A 6,075-nucleotide genomic window follows, 5' to 3' on the forward strand; every position below is an offset into this window, starting at 1 on the left:
GTATCTTCCCATGTTGGGGTTTGGAATAGGGACAGTTCACACTCTGTGTTTTTGTGCATTCTTAGGGGTATTTTTTGGGGCATATTTTTGCCTCTCTCTAATCATATTTATAGGCAATCGTGGTGTTCGTGTAGACATAGAAAGCAGCTGAGGGTTGCACATAGGCTACACGCCACTTCAGCCACCCCCCCGTAGATATAATCCGATCCATACTCTAAAACTAACTTCCAGAGCTTGTGTAAGTGTGGGTGCTTGTCTTTCAGTCATTCGAGTTAGTTCATTTGTGGCCTCTGTCGGAAGCCCGCCGTATTTTCCCTCTTCTGATACCCGTTCCCCCCTCGTTGGCCCGTTATTCTTTTGCGCCCTTCGCTTTCCACTACCCTTTGCTGCATTGCTCCACCGCTTTCTGTCCCCAATCCCGCCCTTTCCTTATCACCGTTCCCCCGCCACTTTCTATTTTTTATTTACTGCTTACAGCTCTAACATCTATGATTTTTCCCTATTAGCATTTGTAATTATTGCTTTTTTCTGCTTCGCCTCCCGCCCCATTTCCCTCTACATTTTCCCAAAAATTTGCCGACAAACATTCACAGTTAAGCCCATAAAAATGAGGGGGAAATACCCCCCTTCTGCCCCTATTCCTTCGCAGGCTATATGTTATTCCAAAAAAGCTCTTTTACAATCAATGTGGTTACTGCTCGCTTTCCTTAATCCTTACTCTCAAAACATAGTTCTGCTGGGTCGCGCTCTGCGGTTTCCCTGACGCCCACGGCATTCTGCTTTTTCCTCCCCGTTCCGGCCGCGCGTCGAACTCCTACCCACGCATTGACGGGCCTTCCACAGTCACTGCCCCCATACTCTCTTCCGGGCAAAGCAACCCTCCTGATCTTTATAGATTCAACAAGTCCGCTAAGCCCCTACACCCCAACAGATACCAAGCCAGACCATCCGACCCAACCTCCGCGATCGGAGTCTAACCTCCGGCTCTGATAATTTTTATATTGTACCAATTGTGTTTTAGATGAGATATGTTTTATTGTGATTTTAAATACCTGTTATTAGTATCATTGTATGTGTATATTCTGTTGTCTCCCGCCTCGATCCATCGGAGAGGCGGGACAATACAAATAAATTATTGTGTTGTTGTTGGTTGTTGTTTGTTGTAGCCAATGGGCACAAATTGGTTTGGTCGCTGGCATATTGGTGAGAAAATGCTGGTCTCCTTCATCGATAGCTTGGGATGCACTGTTTTACACTTTGCTTCAAACCCTAAAAAAGCCTGAATCTTCACTGCAGATTAATTCATTTTGATACCTCTTTATCTGCCATGGTCAGTGCTGTGGAATTCTGGGATCTGTATTATTGTAAGACATTTAGCTGCTTCTGCCAGGGAGCTCTGGTGCAACAACACTACAAATCCCATAAGATGGAGCCATGATAGGTTGAATGCGGTCAAACTGCATTAATACTGTGGTGTGGCTGCAGCCAAGGCATAGGTTCTTGACCAATTTCTTTTTCAGTGGGCATGTATGTAGCAGGTTTAGTGTCCTTAATTTGTAACTCATTTGTGTTTAATGATTATGTCTGATGATAAAACTGCTTCTTATTGTTCGGATGAGTGTTTTATTAGATAATTACCTGATCAGGAATAACTAGAGCCAGAATACCTGCGGCTCCAGTATGAACGGTGACTGCTTCAGGCTCCAGGTCTGGCTTGTCTGGCAGGCTTTGTGGTTGTAATAGTCTTTCAGGATTATGCTGTCTGGATGGATGTATTTTCCCTGCACAGCTATCTGTGCTCTTGTAGTCTTTTGTCTCATAGTGGGCTTTAGTTTGTATCCAGAGCTGCTTGCACAAGATTTAAGGTTGCATTGTTATCGGCTTGTCGTGTCAACTCGATTTACGCAAACCTACATCTCACTTCCTGAACAGCTAAGTCGAATTGCAGAATGCTGGCGAGGCGCCCCCCTTTTGCTAACATATCTGTGGCTTTTAAAATCCGGATGAGGAGCCTGGAGTGGAAGCAATCTGAATTGGGACTGGTAAGCATTTGGAGCTAAATATGTCTGTCTCAACATTGACTGTAAATTGCTATATTTAAGGGGGAGAAACCTCTAAAATGTGGAGAGGCATGACTGGGTGTTATCACCGTATGAAGTCATAAAAACAAAAAAAAAATCAAAATTTAAGAACAGCTTTCAAATTGTTGATCTGATAAACTGGAGATATGCTATATTTAAGGAAAAAGTAGAACCATCTTACCATGATTTCAAACTGCTTGAAAGCTGAAGCTTGTGTGGCAATGGATTCCATATAAATTGCAGCCTTTACCTGTCTGGATAGCAATAAAGGTTGAGTCCCTTATGCCAATTCCAAAATACTCCAAAATCCAAAATTGTCAACTTAGATGGCTGGGTTTTGCTTTTTGATGGTTCAGTGTACACAAAATTTTGTTTCATGTAACAGGATTATAAAATAGTATGCATAAAATACTCTTAAGGCCATAGTATAGTTGTATTCAAACATAAAATGATTTTAGAACATCTCCAAGCTATCTATCTCATTATGTATAGGCAAATATTCTGAAATCCAGAATCCCCAACACTTCTGGTCCCAAGTATTTCAGTAAGGTAAACTCAACCTGTAATTTATTTTGAGGGGGAAAAACAGTGGCATTGAAAATTATTTTTAAAAACGTTTTCCTTGGAAAATCTGTCTTAAGTCTCAGGTCAAGGGAAACATGAATTTAATACAGATTAATTTCTATATACTTATTGTATCTAATAATGCCATCTTCCATGCTATATGATTATCTTAGTCAGTTGTTTTACCCTTCAGTTTTATTGGCAGTATGTACGACAGGAGCACCATTTTAAAGGGAAAATTAGAATTAAATGATAGGATTGTCATTATCAGAAAGGAGAACTGCAGTCAAGAAATAAGACTAGAGGGGAAGCACAGCAATGAAAGAAACTAGAAAAAGATCCTGAAGAATAAAGATATACAGCTGATCACCAAAATAGAATCATCCAATCTATGTATTCCACACACCATGTATTGAGGCGTGAGAGCTGGACAGTGAAGAAAGTGGATAAAAAAAGAAACAACTCCTTTCAGAGGTGGTGCGGGAGAAGACTTCTGAAAATACTGTAGACAGCCAAAAAGACAACAAATGGGTCCTTGAACAGACCAGCCTGAATTTTTCCTGGAGGACAGATGACTAAATTGAGGATGTCATACTTTGGCCACATCAGAGAAAGCATGACTTACTAGAAAGGCAGTGATGCGAGGGAAGGTAGAAAACACAGAAAGAGGGTGAAGACCACATACTAGATGGGATGACTCAGTCAGGGAGGTACTAGCCTGAATCTACAAGACATAACAGAGCAGGTGAAGGATAGGTGGGCTTGGAAATGTCCATCCAAAGTTCACCATGAGTCAAAGTCAACACAAGGGCAGCTAACAAGAACAACAAACGCTACTAGTGTGGATACACAATTGGAGATGAATAGCAAGGATATGGGCTGTCTCAAATACAAATTCCATTCCATTTCTGAGGGTTTATGGTGTGAATGGAATAAATTCTTGGTTCCTGAAGTTGAACATACAGAAATACAAAGGTAGCATCTGTGAAAGTATAAACGGGAGGTTGCTGTTTCCCTATGTAGTACATCTTTCCTAAGCCCAGTCCGTGTTCCTCCCCATAGAACTGTCTCATTTCTTTCTGTAATCGCTGTGCTGGAATACTGCTAAACTTACAGCAACTGTGGTTAGTCTGGCTGAACAAGCATTTACTTTGGGCCAGGCAGGAAAGGAAGAAAAAAAAGGAAGCGTTCAGCCAGCAACATAAGAGCCCTGTTGGATCAGGCCATCAGTCCTAGTTCACATAGAAGTTGTTTTCTTTTCCTTTTTCCTGTCCCTCAGGTTCTCTCAGCTCTTAGGAATTTGGGCATATATTGATAAGTTGTTCACACTTTGCAACCAAAGGGTCAATAACATGAGCAGTGTGCAATCTACTATGCATATGACTGTCTTTCCTGTGGTTTGCAGATCTAGTTGTGTAATTTTGGCTTGCTCCTTCCTGTGCCAGTCAGATCTTGCCAAAACATTTGAAACCATGTGAAAATCAAACATTGTAGCTGCCATAAATTGTGGGCATTAGGCAGCCAGCCAGTATAATTTGACAGAAACCGCAATACAGAATTTCATCTTTTTAAGAAGCTATGATATTTCACTTCCCAGGCCTGGAAAAATCCCAGGCATTTTAATAGATAGATGGGGCCCAAGAATGTTGCCTTTCTTCTCTTTTCTCTGCAAGGAACTGAGTGAGGGAGAACAAAATCTACACCAACCTGTGAAACTGGTGCTCAAGAGTCTTCCATAATAACAGTCTACATGTTTGTGTTTCTGCTACTCTTCTTCCTTTAATGAGTTTGACTGTGAGGAGCAGGAAGGATAAATCTTTCTATTTTTGTTTTCTCAAAATGCTAATTTTTCTGATTTCTGCATCAGTTGTGATTTTTGAAAATGGCAGCACAAAAACTTGTCCATTTTTTGTATATTTCTTTGCTTTTGATATACATTTCTTTATGATGGTATAAGCATATTTTTGCTAGCAGTTTTCCCTTATATTTTTTGTACACTTTTTTCACTGATAGACACACTTTGTGTATTTTCTCCTGAAGCTATCTTATACATTTTTGATTCAGAGAACACCTAGGAATACAGTTGGTCTCTGTTTGCGCAGGGATCCATTTGGACCCCTGTGAAAACGGAGGCTTGTGCGTATCAAGCCTCATAGGCTTGAATAGGGTGGCCCTGTGTGTGAGGCTCAGGCGTGTGTGCCGGGCAACACACACCATTAGAAATAATGGAGGTCGCCCCTCGCACATAGTCAGGTCGCGATCTCAGACTGAGTTAGCAGGGGTGACTGAAAACATCATCAGAAACCTGGAGAGCGTGGCCTAGAGACAGCATAGAAAATGTTGTATTGAGCCAGATGGACTAAGGGTCTTATGTAGCATAATGTCACTTCTATATATCTGTACACCTACTCTTGGAGAACTACCAATTTTCTACTTTTGGAGAGTGGTGCACCCCAACTTGAAAACATATAAAGCAATATAAGCAAGCCTCAATTCACGTTCCCCTAATTACACCCATTTTAAATTTACTTTCTCCATAACTAAATTTAAAAAGACATTTTAACCCACAATGCATGGTAGTTGCAGCCTTGGTGTTGCTGGGAAGGGTTTCCTTTGCCTACTTGGTTTTTCTCTCTTGGAGAAGGAAGCAAAAGTATTCCCCTCTCACCATCTGCAGCCATGCATCAGCGGTCTTTCTAGTGTGCAGTGTTATGCTCATTTACTTAAATGTGGGAGGGTGCGTCCAAAAATAATATAATCAGCTGCATCCTGTGTTTTGTACTGCTGCATCTGGGTCCCGTCCCCCCCCCCCCCCACCACCACCACCACAGCCACAGAGAGTCCAACTTTTTGAGGGGGTTGAGGAATACCAAAATCCCTGCATGTGTAAACAGCCTAGCGCTATTCTTCTATCTTTTTTTTTAAGGGTATGTTTTTGGTGTGAATCTGTTTGTCTGAAAGCAGCCCTTGAGTCAGACCTTGAAGCCAAGAGTTAGGAATGGAATGTGGATATACAAAGCTGAACCAAAAAGCAGCAGTCCTGCTCCATGCTGATTTCTATTCCAGCTGCATGGTACTGCTGGAAAGCCGTTGTCTGTTTTCTTACCCTTCCTTAAAGCTACCATGATCAGCCGGTTATACTGCAAAGCCTAGTCTTTAGTTATTTTACACTGTGTTGGAAGCCAGGTCATTTTAATAGTTTGAGGGCATCTGATGGTAACTCACCAGATGGTACATATGACTCTTTGGTACGGTTGGAATGGAAAACATTTACCTAGAGGGTATTTAGAGGGTTGAGATTATTGTGTTCAGCTAATGGCTTAATTGGATCAGTTTAATCAAGAGAAGAGCAAGGAGATTTGCTTGAGTCTCTGTCTGCCTTCTTTTGCCTGTGTTGAAATGCAGGACATACCAAATAGCAAAACAATGT

This window comes from Sceloporus undulatus, chromosome 1, assembly GCF_019175285.1.
Source record: "Sceloporus undulatus isolate JIND9_A2432 ecotype Alabama chromosome 1, SceUnd_v1.1, whole genome shotgun sequence".
Lineage (NCBI taxonomy): Eukaryota > Metazoa > Chordata > Lepidosauria > Squamata > Phrynosomatidae > Sceloporus > Sceloporus undulatus.